The sequence below is a fragment of the Sebastes fasciatus genome, chromosome 9 (assembly GCF_043250625.1).
Source record: "Sebastes fasciatus isolate fSebFas1 chromosome 9, fSebFas1.pri, whole genome shotgun sequence".
Taxonomy (NCBI): Eukaryota; Metazoa; Chordata; class Actinopteri; order Perciformes; family Sebastidae; genus Sebastes; species Sebastes fasciatus.
Genome location: NC_133803.1, coordinates 30408765 through 30425450, shown reverse-complemented (window position 1 = coordinate 30425450; position 16686 = coordinate 30408765). Strand labels below are relative to the sequence as shown.

At 43.1% G+C, this 16686-nt stretch overlaps 1 long non-coding RNA gene across 1 annotated transcript; it reads left to right on the top strand.

Moving 5' to 3' along the window:
- The first annotated feature begins 2651 nt into the window (after window positions 1-2651).
- On the top strand, window positions 2652-5305 carry LOC141774475 (uncharacterized). Its single transcript, XR_012595356.1, has 2 exons — window positions 2652-4312; window positions 5071-5305. It is a non-coding gene; the product is annotated as an uncharacterized LOC141774475 (long non-coding RNA).
- Window positions 5306-16686: the final 11381 nt, after the last annotated feature.

Genomic DNA, 16686 nt, shown 5'->3' with positions numbered 1-16686 from the left:
TAGAAAATGCAGTGAATGAATAAAGTACGGGGTTTTAATCGTGGATTATTACTATAATCTACAAATGACCAGACGCTTCTTAACCTTTTTCTGTCTAAAATAAATATAAACGACATTAATAATGAAATGAAATGGCCATTATGAAAGGTAAACTCAATGTAGAAAGAAAAGGCTGGCAGCAGCAGCACAGCATGCGTAAGACACCCATCTGTTTACATACTCACATACTGCTGCCGTCACGCAGTGTGTCCCCGCCGTTAGGAACAGATCGACTCAGTTAGGTTAAGGCAACAAAACTACTCAGCTAGGTTTAGGAAAAGATCAGGTTAAGATGGTTTGGGTTAAAATAAATCCAGACGCGGCGTAACTTATTACGTGAAAAATAAATCAAAGTTGACTTCTGGTTTCACGTGGGGTACGAACACCGGTCACCTGGGCAAAATCCAATGTTTTTTGACCCTCCCATCCACCCTGACCTCCTCCCTATTCGGCGTTTGTCGCTGAAGGAACTGGCCTTCTACCTCCAAGAGGTCAAGGCCCAGTTACGTGTTGGTTAATCTTGTGTGACAAAGAGAATTTCCAAACAGATGAGTTAAAGCATAATGATTCAATTTATTCCGAACAATCAATGTTGCATAAGTAAAAATAAAAGAGTTTACAGATATCTGGATCCAATCAACGTGTCCCTGACAACATACAGTGCATGGGTCAGTTCGCGAAGTCTGAACCCCGAGCTATCCCTGATCCAGCCTATTCATGGTTTACACAATAGTAATATTCATGAGCTTATGACACGTGATATTTTTGCTGCATATCTTCTTCTTTGTTATCTCCTTCTGACTCCTTCCTCTTCTTGACCTTGCAAAAAGAACAGCACCTGCCTCCTCCCTTTCCTCGCAATCACTCCATTCACAACAAATCCAACAGTCAGGTTATTGCAGGTCATTGTAAGCACTTTTGTACATAATAAATCCAACAGACCCTCTTTTGAACTTAACTAAGTTCACCTACAGATAATGTTACATACAGATATATTTATTATAAGCATAGATAATGTTACGTACAGATGTATTAATTATAAGCATCATCCCACAACCTCTTCAGGGTCAACATCTTCACTATCCTCCGCCATTTCCAGGAGACCCTGTCTCTCCGCTTGGAACATGGCCATCTGATAAGAAGGAGGTGCATCCGGATGCTTCGTTGCACAGCAGAAATAATCACACGCTCAGTGAGGTGGCGAATACATGGAATACAGCAACAACCGCATAATACTAAGCATGCACACACAGCAAGGATTGAGGAGAATAGAGATACCACCATGGACTTCCATTTCCCAAAGGTACGGTCTAACCAGTCGTTAATGGGGCTGTTGATACCTGAGTCATCGTGCATCGATTCAGACAGTGTCCGGAGCCCCTCTAGCGCCTTAGTTACAGTCCCGTCCGGCGCTGTATTGTTAGGGATGAAAATACAACATGAGTCTTGGAACATTGAGCATACACCGCCTTTCTCTGCCAGCAGCATATCTAATGCCATTCTATTTTGGATCACCATCAGTGACGTAGGAGCCATTTGTTCAGCTAGTCCGGCAATTGCATCACGGGTTAGATTAGTCAAACGGAGAACATTATAGTGGATGTAGTTAATGCGGTCAACATTTTTGTTAGGAGTGATAGGGATCAGAGCACTTATTATAGGTATGTTTTCAAAACCTGCAGCTATTTGGTCAGCTAGTTTATATTCATTAGGGGAGCTACCTCACTACATCATTCTTTATAATCTTGGTTTAGCCTTCCCTCCCTTGTAGCCCACACCTTCCACCCTGCTTCTGAGTGAAAGCATTGTCTATTGTTAAAAAGAGTTACTTGTGATTAGCTAGTTTTAGCAGAGTGCAGAGGCGAGGATGATAAGTAATGTATCTAAACTAGTACAGTCTGTGCTTTCCCAGGTTATTCAGATTTATCTGAGTACACAAATTCTACACAAGGGTCATGGTATTTTCTCTCACATTCCCTCCTTTTATCATGAATAACTAAAATGGTAACTGAAAACACGAAAATACATGATGAATTGCATTAAGATAGTAATATGAAATGAAAACATTAAACATATATGATATATATAATATTAAAACATTATAGCTGAAAACATTTAAAATACATGACAAATCACATTAAGAAAGTTTGTACAGAAGAACGAGGACAAGAGAGGTAAACACAAATGCTACAGCAAACGCCACTAGCAGGTTGCCGCACTGCATGATGCTTCTAGTTTGTTTTCCTGCGCGCAACTGAAAACTTTTATCCGGGTGGTCCTATTTTATACTGGTTTGGGAAAGGAAGTGAAACTTCTCTCTGGTGGATTCTCCCCACCCCTGGTTCCTCTTTTTTATCTATTTTAGCATTTATTCTAAGCAACAAGTTTTAATACAATGTGATATATAATGTTTTTCAAAAACCACCTAGATGAGTCCACCTAAACAACCATGTTAGCCTGATTTAACTGTAAATACAGGCAAGACCTTGTAACCTTCTTTCCCTTATGTGTATCTCATCACAGTCACAGTTTATACAGTATATGAAAAATAAAAAATTATACGTGACCCTCTTTTCACGTAGCCTGGGCTCCTTGTGGGGCTTCCTCCTCTACTGCTTCAGGTCCTGTCCTGCTGCTGGAGCACTGTGTTAGGTGCCACCAGTTGAGTCCTTTTCCTTCAAGCTGCACAGCTGTTGCAGTTCTGGCCAGAACCTTGTGTGGGCCTGTCCAACGTGGCTCCGACCACTTCCTCTTTAACACCTTCAACCAAAGGTGTTCCGGGGGTCCGGGGTCAGGTCCTGGAACGTCCTCTGTGACAGGGGTGACAGGTTTGTCACCTGTATAGGAGAGAGCTGACACAAGAGCATTAACCTTCAAATAGTATGGTCTGTAACCGAGGTCAGGAAGGGGAGAGGGGTTTTGGGACGGCCCTGGGAAAGGTCGGCCACACGTAAGCTCAAATGGTGTGAGTCCTGTTATTGTGGATGATACACAGTGCCAAATTTGTGTTGTAGTCCCAGAGCCTTTTCAACAGATTGCAGGTCTTTATTTTTGAAATGTGAACCATTATCTGACCTGATCAATTTAGGAAACCCATGTTTCGGAATGTACTCATTCACCAGACATTTAATGACTGATTTTGCGTCCTCTTTTCCCGTAGGGTAGGCCTCAACCCAACGTGAAAATGCGTCCACAATTACTAGGAGGAATCTTTTCCCCCCAACCCTTATTCCCATATCTGTGAAATCCATAAAGATTTCCTGTCCCGGGGCAGTGGGAGAAGGATGTTTTCCTGCCCTAGGAGTGATGGTAGGTCTGATGTTACATGTACTACATACGTCACACTTAGTCAAGAAGTCAGTTATAGTAGCATGTTTCCGGGGAATCCACCAGTGGCGGAGATCTCGTAACATCTGTTTGTGGCTTTTATGGTCAAGTCCATGAGTCTGAGTCAGTATTGAGGACATCCAACAGGGGGGCATAACTATTTGATCTCCGTTATACCATATACCATCAAACTGTTCTATAGCTCCCTTATCTTCCCAGATGGTTCGTTCTGCTGCTGTGGCAGATTCCTGAGCTTGTATGATGGAGAAATCAGTTATCTCAGAACCGAGATCTGCTGTGGTCATGACCATCATAGTAGGTAAATACCCTGCCGCCTTTTTAGCAGCTGCATCCGCTGCTTCGTTTCCTATACTCTCTAAGTCAGTGCCCTGACTGTGTCCTTTCACTTTGATCACAGCTACCCTCTGTGGTAACTGGATTGCTTCCAACAACTCTTTCATCAACTCCTCATGAGCCATAGGTTTATTCTGACTAGTCTTAAAACCCGCTTGCACCCAGCCAGACATATCTCTGTGAATTGCATTGCACACATACGCAGAGTCTGTGAAAATATTCACTGCCTTCCCTTCCGCTAACCGCAGAGCACAAACTACAGCCGTAAGTTCTGCTGCCTGAGCAGATTGTTTCCCATCAAGAGGACCGTGACCGAGAGTACATGGTTCCTCTTTTGCTGTATTCATAGACACCACAGCATAACCTGCTTTTAACCCTTCGGTGGGATGACGGAAACAGCAACCATCTGTAAATAAGCTAAGGTCAGTTTCCGTTAAAGGGGAGTTTTCTAAGTCCAGCCTTAGTTTTACAAAGGGCAGCGATTTTTCTGCACAGAAGTGCTTCTCGCCATCAGTCATATTGTCAGCCATATTACAGCCCTCATGTACAAAGGAGATGTGTGGTTTCGAGAGTACTTGTAAGATCTTGGTCTGTCTGAGGGGGGTGAGAGTGAAACAGGAGGATGTGACATATGTTACAGTGCTGTGAGAGGTCAGAATCTGTAGAGGATGGTGCATGACTATATGACCTACTTTGTCTACAATTTTTGCCAGAGCAGCTGCATATCTGACACAAGGGCTGGCTCTCTGTGTGTCTAGCAAAATGCTACAATAGTACAATACGTTCCTATCTCCTCTGTGTTTCTGAAATAAGACACCATGGGCTGTACTAAGCTGCTCTGAGACATCCAGATGGAATGGTTGAGAGTAATCTGGGAGAGCGAGTGCTGCGGCCTCTGCCATTTCCTGCTTGAGGTGGATAAACACCTCCTCGGCCTTTGTAGACCATTCTAGCTCGGCGGTGAGATTTCTCATTCCAGCCATGGTTACCATTTGTCTGAGTAACTGAGTGTCGCCTGCATAGTTAGGGATGTATTGTCTTGAATACCCAGTCAGCCCTAAGAATGATAACATCTCTTTTACTGTCTGTGGTTTCGGATGGTGGAGTATTGAGTCACGATGAGCTGGAGACATTGCGGTGCCCTTTGGTGACACCATTCTACCTAGGAATGAAACTTGTGTGCGGCAACACTGAAGTTTTTCCTTTGAGACTTTGTAACCGCAGTTATGTAATCTCAATAACAATGCATGAGTTAGTGACAGGCATACCTCAGCCGAGGGTGCGGCCACTAACAAGTCATCTACATATTGTACAATACAACACCCCTCAGGGAGTTCAAGGCCGGCTAAGTGAGTTCTCAAGGTTTCGTTAAAAATAGAGGGGGAGAGTATAAACCCCTGTGGTAACACATTATATGTCAGCCTTTGGCCTTCATATGTAAATGAGAAAATGTCCTGTAAATGATCTGCTAAGGGCAGGCAAAAGAAGGCGTTAGCCAAATCTATACATGTGAAAGATGTATGGGCTGGGGTGAGCATCGAGAGAGCAGAGTGGGGGTTCGGTACTGGTGTAACAGGAGTCAAAACCAGCTCATTGATGGCTCTTAAATCATGAGCCGGAGGGTTTGATTACTGGCAAAATGGGAGTGTTCCACTGAGAGTAAGATTTTCTTAATACTCCCGCCTTTATCAGTCCTTCAATCGTAGGGGAGATACCCTGGGCTGCTTCCACTTTATGCTTATACTGAGGTCTCCAGATAGGGCAGTAAGTATTCATCTCGAAAGTTACCGGTTCCATGCTGCACCTGCCAACATCAAAGGGGCCCGTAGACCACAGTGAGGAAGGGAGAGTTGCTAACATGGAAGTGGCTCCTTCACCATCTAACATCTCCCTACCGTGGTGGCGTGTTAGTAACTCATGTTTGCAAATACCTGACACTGCATTGTAAAAGGAGAGTCTATATATGTTAGAGGATGGTGAGATTGAAACCCCCAAAAGGGAAGTGGGAACCCAGTCTGTCAGAGCGACTGCTGCTTTAACCATGGGGCCTAAGTCTTTAGCCTGATGTTTTGGAGCTATGGCTAGGGACACATGGGGAACAGCTTCTTCTGACATGTGATACCATTGTTCTTGTGCTGGGGTTAGTTTTACTGCGGCTGCTACTCCTGCTGGTGCTATATAAACATCTCTTACTCCTATCCCCCAGGTTGTATCTAACAGGTTCTGTTGGAACTCATCTTGATACGTAAGATCATTATTTCTGTCATAATTCAGAGTGCAGTGGGGAGGATCGGGAACAGGGAGGTAAGGGTGTAGAGCCCTAATCCATGGTTGCCACATGTTGTAAAAGTCAATCAGAGGGTTTCTGTCGGCTAGCAGGGCCCAATATATGTCTGCACAGGGTGGTGGGGCATCAGGTGAGGTATCAGGACTCAACATGCACATGCGATCAGCACTGGAGGGGGAGGAGCACACCATTTCTTCTCCTCCGGGGAAACTCACTATCACAGCTTCTGGTGAACAATGTACAGAAGCCCCCAGTGCTGCCAAAACATCTCTTCCCAGGAGATCACGTGGACAATCAGGTGCATACAAAAAGGAGTGCTCCATCACCTGTCTCCCAAGCCGGACAGGAAGGGGAACAGTAAAAGGCAGTCTTTGTTCAGTGCCGGAAAATCCCAAAACGGAAACATAGTGAGAGGAAAGGGAACACATAGGTTCAGCTAAGGTGGAGTAACGTGCTCCCGTATCCACCATGAACCATCTTCGTTTTCCGTTCACTGTCAACTGGAGACAGGGCTCTGCCAGCCCCTGCCCCTCCATCTCCGTCGGGCACCCCTATGGGAACATTCCTGGTGTATATGGACCAGGTGGAGGTCCCTGCGCAGAGTACCCGCTGTATGCCTGCATTGGAGCTAGCTGTTGGTTTGGTAGAGTCTGTATTGTTGGCTGATATGACTGCTGTGGAGGCCCTCTCATCTGCTGTTGTTGTTTCTGAGGACAGTCACGTGCCCAGTGATCCGGGCTTTCGCAGATGTAACAACTGCCTCCTCTTGGTTGGGCATACCCCCTCCCCCTGCCTCCTCCTCCTCTCCCTCTGCCTCTATTCCGGCCTCCATGATAAGGGGGCTGCTGATATGGGGCAGCTTGGTAAGGAACATGATACTGGGGTTGATACATAGCCTGTGGCGGGCCCTGCAGTGGATAAGGATTCTGTGGCGGGGCTGGAGCTGGTGTTACAATTTGAGCCATCTGGGTATCTTTCTCAGTTCTCTGCATCCAATCACCTATGTCCGGACTCTCTGTGTGGGGTTTAGGGGTAGATTGAGCTCTCCTTCTTACGCCTCCATTACGCAAGTCTGGTGGTAACATGGCTTGTCCTAACCTGTATTGTTCAGCCTGATCTCTCAGTTCTTCCCTTAGCCTGTCTATTTCTCTGGCTACATCAGACATACTACCCGCCTCTGAGGCTGAACCTGCTCCTCGTTCTTTTTCTATTTCCTCTTCTAGTTCCAAAATACCACCTAACACTTGAAACAATGGTGCCATAACTTCGTTTGTATAATCACTGTCCTGTGGGGTTGGTACCGGACTAGGGGTAGGAGGAGGATAAGGAGGGGGGTTGGGATGTGGGACAGGTGGGTACTGCTGATGGAGGGACATGTAATGTGGCGGCTGGCTAGTATGTGGGTTTGGTGGTGGGGGTGCGCTAGGACTGGGTGAGGGTTTCACTAGTGGTTTTGCTTCAGCGGTTTTTGCGTGGGTGGCTTTCGTCTGGCTGCCTAAGGCTGATAGTGCAGCCATCTGTATCACATTATATTTTACCAATTTACTTGCCAACTCGTCTTCTTTCTTCCTCAATTTCCTCCTTACAAACATATGTCCCTTTTCTTTGTCTTGTCCTGCTTGCAGCAGCTTTCTATGAACCACCTGTATTAATGCTCTCATCACTGGCATGAATTTGGCTTCACTTCCCGTGGCTGGAAAATGCCCTTCCTTCACTGTCATGTTATACCACTCATCTAGGTCTTGAGTCTCTTTATTTCTAGTCTTGGGATCAAATGTACAGATTACATTGGTCCTGACTTTAGCCCATTGCTGTCCAAATGATAAACGGGGAGGCCCACAGCCACCCCGTTCCTCACAGTCTTTGTCAAATTCTCCGTCCATTCTGTCCAGTACTATTTCACACAGGTTTATTCAGTTTATGACAGTAACTAGATTCAGAGTAAATGGGTCGCTATGCCCCTCGCTGTGATCCTACCAACATAAGCTTCTACTGGACACTTTGATGTTCCAGCGATGTTGGCCCAGTATCAACAGTAAGTTTGAATTTTCCTCTGAATACTAGTTATTAATGTACACTCATACAGGCGCTCCAAGCGCTATTTTTACTAAACTCTAACGTCCCAGACGTTACTAACAACTAGCGCTCCAAGCGCACTACTCTAGCGCTCCAAGCGCAGCGTTCCAAACGCTTTAACAGAAAGTCTTTACTTTTGCAACATTTATCACTACAAAGGAGATTCAGCACAACAAGAGAGATAATTTAGAGTAAGCCAATATGCAGAGTTCGATACAACAGGTTCTGCTTACCTTTAAGATTTCAGGGCCCTTTCTCTCTCTCGCCGGTCTGGCCGTCCTTTGGACACGCTTCTCAATGCCGAAGATCACGTCGGGGTCACCAATTGAAGGAACTGGCCTTCTACCTCCAAGAGGTCAAGGCCCAGTTACGTGTTGGTTAATCTTGTGTGACAAAGAGAATTTCCAAACAGATGAGTTAAAGCATAATGATTCAATTTATTCCGAACAATCAATGTTGCATAAGTAAAAATAAAAGAGTTTACAGATATCTGGATCCAATCAACGTGTCCCTGACAACATACAGTGCATGGGTCAGTTCGCGAAGTCTGAACCCCGAGCTATCCCTGATCCAGCCTATTCATGGTTTACACAATAGTAATATTCATGAGCTTATGACACGTGATATTTTTGCTGCATATCTTCTTCTTTGTTATCTCCTTCTGACTCCTTCCTCTTCTTGACCTTGCAAAAAGAACAGCACCTACCTCCTCCCTTTCCTCGCAATCACTCCATTCACAACAAATCCAACAGTCAGGTTATTGCAGGTCATTGTAAGCACTTTTGTACATAATAAATCCAACATCGCTCTTCATACTTTACACTACACATTGATTTTGTGTGATATATAAAGTGCATTACTTTTCGTAGGTATAGCTACGAACGGTGTATGAGAACAGGCTGGGAGGTGACATGAATCCTGCTGTGACAGCTTCACAGACACCCTGAAAATGAATGCTATAAAACTACATCAACTGGACTTAGAGAAATAGATTATCACTAATCGGTAGCAATATCAACATCATTTAGAGTCTTTGTGTCGTCTCCATCAAAGTCTAAAAACTTCTCTCTCTTTCAGTCTCCTGTTTTTTAATCTGCCCTCCATGACCAAAGTGGATCTAACAGCTGAAACCAACACGGGATCACATCTTCCACCTGGTTTCACCGTGCTCAGTGTGTTTCAAGGAGAGAACAGCTGGTGCTGATATTCTGCACTCACAAAGTGTACATGATCAATCAGTCATGAGAAATGCAGTCATCATCAGAGTTCAGCTCTGGGGGAAATCATGGACTTCAGCCAGGTTTCGGGTCGGTGTGCAGATAGAGCTCGTCAGCAAAGAGACGGTGGCCACATCTGGGCGTTTCATGCTGATGAGGTTTCAAAGTTGGAGCTGATTCTAAATATGGTTTGGACACTGATAAGAACAAGTTGGAACAAGTCCGATGTTTTCAATACGGCCATTGGTTCTGGGATGCACGTCATAAAGGAGTCCGATAAGAGATTTAGAATTAAACATGACTGTCTGCAACCTCAGTTGTAAGTTGAGTCCTACACAATGTGACAAGAACAAATGACTCAAGACACTGAGGGGCAAAATAGGCAGAATCCTTTAGCAGGAGTTTGACTGGAGTCTCTTATCAAACCACACAAACACACACAATCTGCTGCTTCTCTCATAAGTAGCTCACATAGTAGCATCAAGCAGCTTTCAAGCACACAGAAGAGAGGCCAAAGGTTCGTAGAGTCCGAAATGAGAGCTTTCCATGTTCTTTCCATTGATAACCGTGTTGGTATTTCTGATACAAAACTGCTCCTATGACAAACTTTAATTAAATAGTCAGGATTGGACTAGTTTGGATGTGCTTGGAAAAACTTATTTTCGGGTTGGTTAGTACTCTGAGAGGCGATTGTGGCCGCTGACAGCACCATGAATTGCGTATTATTTGCAACCGCTATCTGCCCCGTGTCAAGGTCCAATTCACTAAAGATATTGTGCTAATTATTTTACAGCACAAACACATCCATAAGGTTCTGCAGCTGAGTGCAATTTGCCCCTTTTTTATCCATGCAATTATCCATGTGGCGAAGTATAAATGTGTTTGAGGCCAATGCGTCGGTTGTGAGGCGTGAGAGGTCTCGTCAGGAGGGGCTGGCCAGAGTGCCACTTCCATCTAAACCTCCCAAAGGAAATTATGAGAGAGGAGAGGGAAGAATGTAAGCCCAGGATTTGTGAGAGGAGGGAGAAGGAAGAAATAATTAATTCGTTTACATAATAACCTTATTTTTCATTCATTTTTTTTTCTCATGTATTTTCAAAAATGACATGTAGGGGAGTTTTACTCATTTATTATTCATGACCCAACGGTCATTGCATCCTGTCACTGCATCCCAAAATAAATGAGTTTACCGGACACTTCTGATATATACCACCAACTCTGTGAAGACGCTTATAATTTCATTATAACTGTGTGCGACTATCAGCACTGATCTTTGTGAACTGGACTGTTTTTGCAGTGAGGCTCATTTGCATAGAAAAGGGCCAATTTTGCACCATATTACCTCATTTAATTACATGCACCAGGATGCTACTTGCTTGGCAGCACAGTTAGGGGTGCATTTCACTCTTTACAGGTGCTTTGAGAAGTTTCTTTGTGTCTTATTTGTGAAGGTTTAGTGGCTACAAAAGCTGCGCAATCCTTTTGTGAATTTCCCCCTGAATATTCTCAGTAATTAAACCAGACCTTCAGACAATCTCAAGCTCATAATATCAAGTTGTTTCTGTCTAAAGAGTAGTCACTGAAGACTTAATTATAAAAAAACATTTCCAGCTGAGATGATTCAATCATTTGAATCATTATCGTCACATGCCGCCGCTTTGTCTCGCTCCTTGGCGCCACTTTATTTTCGGCATCAAAACCACTATATTCAGGTTTTGGAAAGAACAACATGGTTGGGCTTAAAACTACTACGTTTGTACAGTGAAAATGACACTGAACGTTGTAAACATGGGACACGAATGATCAGCTGATTGCAACGTGACGCACGGGAGACGAACAGCGGTCTGCTTGATGAAAGCCTTGTGTTCGTTGGACCCCTCCACCTCCTCTCCCGCCTGAACAGTGTGTCTCTTTTCGCTCTTTAAACTACGTCACCACACTCCCGGTGCACTCTCTCTGAGTGTTTACTCTTACCGCGGATTACATTATAGTTAATTGCGCTAAAGGTGCCGTGTGCGGCAGTACCAAAAGCAGACGGCCGTGACAAAGCCTCGGTATTTGACGCCCTGGGAATGAGAACAGGCTGGAAAGCATGAGCATGTTCCCACTGAGGATTGAATGAGAGTTTTGTGTAAAATGTAATCGTGCAGCATCACAGCATCCACAGATGTTAACACACAGAATTAGACCTTTGAGAGGGAAGCTGGGAAACTTCGAATGCGTTCAAACAACTGAGATTGAGTTTCGCTGGTTGCTCAGAAATGACTACTGACTTATTGATTGTGTTGTTGGCAGTGTGAACACAGCAAAGACTTTTTCTCTTATGGATATTCATTTATTTTCATGCTGCAGCCAAATATATCTTAACAGTTCGTTTTTCTTTACATGAATCAAACTAATTTCTTCCCCCAGTATATCAATGGAGAATGTGTGTGTTTTGCTATAATATTGATGTGCTGATCAAGGAAACGATCCCCTGTTGTCGATGGAGAGGACTAGGTGGGAACTCTCACTCACTTCCTTCCTCCATTTCCTTATTTCCACTTTCATTTACTGTAATCTTCCATCTTTCTATCATTCTTTTCCTCCAAATTCTCATTTCTTGGAGCGTCATTTCCTCATTATTTTTAAATGGCGGCTGTCATATTTCGAAGCGACACGTCGTCTTTCCTCCCAAACAGTTTTGTGTCACAGTGAATTATGGGAAGTCAATAATCTTTAGGCTCATGAATAGTGCATGATGTGGTGCACGTGCAGTAGTCTGACTGGCGTCTTGGGAGATTGTGATGAAAAGGCGGCGCAGTCAGTTGAATAATGCATGGTGTCAATGACCATTCATTTACATCAGTGATTACATGTCAGCTCTCCTTAAGTTTCATGACTAAAAGTCGTGCGTTATCATTTAACTTTTAGAACTTAATTTATTTTAAATACAGATTTTTTCTTGGGTTTATAGATGTCATACACATAGTGGTAAAATCAGCACAACTTACTCTTTCAGGTGATCATGGTATCTCCAATATCTATCATGGCTAAACAAACATAAATCAAAAATCACATAAAAAAAGATCTGAAATCTGAATCTGTAATTAAAGGGATGCAAACATACAAAAAACAGAAGTACAGAGAGAAAATATTTTTTCATTGTGAAACGATTTATGACATTTCATAGGAAATAAATCCATTCTGTTTTTTTAAGGCAGTTAATTATGTTAAATCAGTGATATCCAGTGTATTTCAGGAGGATGTTGAGCTGTAGTTTGTATTCTTATTTAGTTATTTCTTTCTGTTATATCAGCTTTCGACCTTCCATGACCACTTCTGCTTTATTCATGCACGGATTATTGGATAATTGGCCTCTGGGCATAGACACATCCACAACCCTTCACCATCTTTGACCACACAGTTGAACAGTTTTATGATTTCTTTCAGCACAGTTGCAGGGCCGACGTTGCATGATGTCGATACCAGTGGTGGAAAGTAACTCAGTACATTTCCTTTATTTGTGTATTTCCATTTCATTCTACTTTTTACTCGTTATCCATCACATATCAAAGGCAAATATTTTAATGCAACTCATTTGTTTGCAAGCTATGGTTACTTGTTACTTTGCAGATCAAGATTTAACATAACAAAAACATGCGATGATCTTATAAAATATGATGCATCATTGTAGATTAAACTATCCATCATGGTAACATTAAAATGCTTCTGACCATTTGAAAGGGGCCATCCTGATAATGAGTCCTTTTACGTTTGATACTTTAATTACATTTAGCTAATAATACATCTGCCCTTTTACGTAGGACTTTTATTTACTAGTAAACCACAAAATCTTTGAATTTCAGAAGACATTTTTTATCCTATTAAGCTGGTGATATATATCTTGTTATGACATGTCGTTGCTGACGTGTGTTTGCTTGATTCTGTCTGAGTGTCAACATGAATGATGTGTTTTTGTGCACTTCTTTGTGTGTGTATCTGCAACTGTGAGTGTGAATGAGTGTGTCGGATGTTTATGCGTGTCTGTCCTGGTTCTGAAAACTTTTATCAGCGTTAGTCAAACCCTCCGACATGACAGATCCAAAGTTCCTCACTGCTTTGATCAACTCTCCAACACACACACCTGCATTTCTTTCAGCTCATTTCTGTTGCTGCTTCGCTTGTGGGCTCCAGTTTTATTTCACAACTAAACAAACACCATCTCGCTCCCAACTCGCATGCTTCAAACTATGACGCTCTGCTCATTCAATTGTGTCTTTTCAAAATGAACTTCCGTGTTCACAGGAAACATACAGTTTTCACTCATTACATGCATACGGTGTCTTTTCAAAATAAACCAGCACATTCTCACTCGCAACACGTCATGTACCGCCGCTTGGTCAGTGCCCCTCGGCATCGGAGACCGAAACATGGGGTACATCTCTTGGGTTACTTTTGGACGGACCGGGGACGGCATGTCAATATATGCTTGTTACATGCATAGTGTCCGATCAAAAACTGATGATACCAAGAGTCACGTGACTAAAGACAGAAGTGATAAAATAAGTCAACGTTACTCTTTGTTTCACGAACACCTTGGTCTCCTGGTTGAAAGTGTTGTGTTTGTTTGACCCCTCCACCACCTCTCCCGCCCTAAACAGACTCTCACGCTATTAATACCACGTCACTTGTTCCGACCGTTGAATAACATTGCAGGTGGAGTTAGTTGAAAGCCCGGTTCGTCACAAACTGTCGCTAAAGGGTGCCTCGGTATCAGATGCTGACAGCCTCTGACCAAGTGTCTGTATTTCACCTGTATTTGACAAGCTGGTAGTGAGAACACGGTTTTGTGCTGCTCATAAAGACTTTGGACTTTGGACTAAAATGCCTCTTGGAGAAACCCCCATCCTCATTTTCTCCCTTCCTACCATCCTCCATCAATCTCAAATTCTTCGTCACCTTCACTCACGTTCTCCCCCTTCCTTCTTCTTCTCCTCATGTTTTTAGTCACTTTACATCCTCTTATCTTCCGCTCATTATCATCCTTCCTTCATCTCTGTCTTTCCTCCAACCTTCACAGCCTCCTCAGTCCCTTCATTCATCCTCCCTCTCTCCTCTCCTCTCCTCTCCTCCTTCCTTCCTTGGTTTGTTGCAGTCATTGTTATTCTGTGCACCACCGACTGCACGGCAAGTAATCTCACGGACAAAATGGCTGCCATACTGTGTGTATATATACTGTATGTGTGTGTGTGTGTGTGTGTGTGTGTGTGTGTGTGTGTATGTGTGTGTGTGTGTGTGTGTGGCAGTGAACGTCTGCAACCGGGCAATTCCTCTTCTGTCACTGAAGTCCATTAAGTCTCCACCTTCTACGCCTGCTTTGTGTGCGTGTGTCTCTCTCTCTCTGTGTGTGTGTGGTTGTGTTTTCTGACAAATGCACTTTGCGGTAGCGCCGGTAGACGGGCACTTGGACCGAAGGCTACATTTGTTTGTTTGTGTGTGCGGTCCTTCCTTTCCTGTGCACTCAGGTGTGTTTTATGAACTGACAGGTATTTTTTAGGCAGAGTTTGGAGCCTTCTGTTCCCTTCACAATCACTCTCTGCACAAACTACATGAAATACTAACGTTTTTTTTCCCCAGAAAAATAACCAGATTCAGAGAGCAGCCGTGACTTTATTGAGAAGTAATTCACAGTTAACTCCCGAAAATGGGAAGCAGAGGGAGATTTACCTCCTCGGAGTATGAACAAGCTTCATGGTTAGGGAAAGATGACGACTCACCTTACCTGTACTTATCATTCTACTATATAAAAGTCACGTTTCTTGCTGTATGCAAACTCAATTTTGGCATTAAATGTACATTGCTAATGCAGAATAGAGTTGTTATCTGACTGTAGTCGGAGACGGGGTTGCAGAGCTGAGGTTGAGAACAGAGGAAGCATGCATTTATCAATTGGGACATCTTTTCTCATTCAAATATCCTAATTAATCTTGGTCACTTGGTTAGCTATCAGATGTCCACTGACCCATATACATCCAGATATGCATTACAATATATAACACTGCGTGGATAAACAAATTATTTATTTATGCTAATATGTGCTAATAGCTGAAAGTAGCTGAAACATCTTCAACGTATTTGCATTGTGCATTAAAAGATTCTTGGACTGTGTTTTGCATCATTTTAAAATCAAGTGAGGCTGTTTTTGTAGAAGCCAGAGGGAATAGCGTCCAATGTTCAGCTGCTGTGCTGGCGGTGTTTTCATTGGTAAAGAAAATAAAACTTGATTCCAATTAGCGGAAATTAATTTGTGTAATTTAACAGGGAGTATATCAGGTCACATCTCAACCTCACACAGCTGTCTTCTGTACAGTACCGGTCCAACAGCGTCTCCGCTGTGTATTGTCAATCTCTTTCATGTGAGTTAAGATGCAAAAGGTTAGCTTTCGGTTTCTTCAAAGATGTAAATTCTTTTAAATGTAATGTAATTCTCAGTTTGGCTGTGGTGAAAAGAGGTGACAAAACTTTGAAATAATAAAACAGTAAGTGAAATAATATATTTTTCTTCCCAAATATTCTTTATTGCTGAGATCCAGGTTGCTCAACAATCAGCTACAGTTGACACACAACTCAAAACAACAGCATGACTGTTATTATTAAATCTGAATGAATCACATTACATTTACATTATGGGGCAGGCTACTCCTACCAAAACCCATGTAGGACTTTTCCTCATTTTCAATCTTATTTGGAGCCAATAAACATCTTAATACAGTATATGTCCCCTTACATTGCCAATAGAAAGAAAAGAGGTAGAATCATGTTTTGAGTGGAATATCCCTTTTAATTTTATAATACTGTGATATAATACCGTCACCGCAAAAAACAAAGAAAACACTGTGATATGCATTTGGTCATAAAACTGCTCTGCTGCCCGTACAGTCAGGAGGAATATTTTTCTTTAAAAAAGAGGTCATTCTAAAAGGCAAAGACGCTGCACACCCACACAGGTGTTTTCGCTTACTCTGGCTGATTAGACCTCTGCTCAGGTGGAAGTTGAACCTGGCTCAACTTGGCAAGTTGCTGCAGCGGCCAATAAAATGCACGCAAGCACACATTCTAGATAACTTGGTAATCTCGCTGTCATCCTGATGAAAGATAAAATAATTGACGCCCTAATAAATTTCCAGAGTTGCAGCACCATCCTTCGTTTTAATGCAGGACTGTTTCCAGTGTGAATGCCCACTAACAGGTGCAACCACCTGAGAACTAAAGGAGCATCAGATAGATGTCAATCAAGCCATCTGTGCACTCCGACTCCGCCCTCAGAAGAGGTCTAATCAGGCACAGCAAGTGAACACACCTGTGTGGCCGGGCCAGCAGTGGCTTAAACCATTAAGTCTCTGG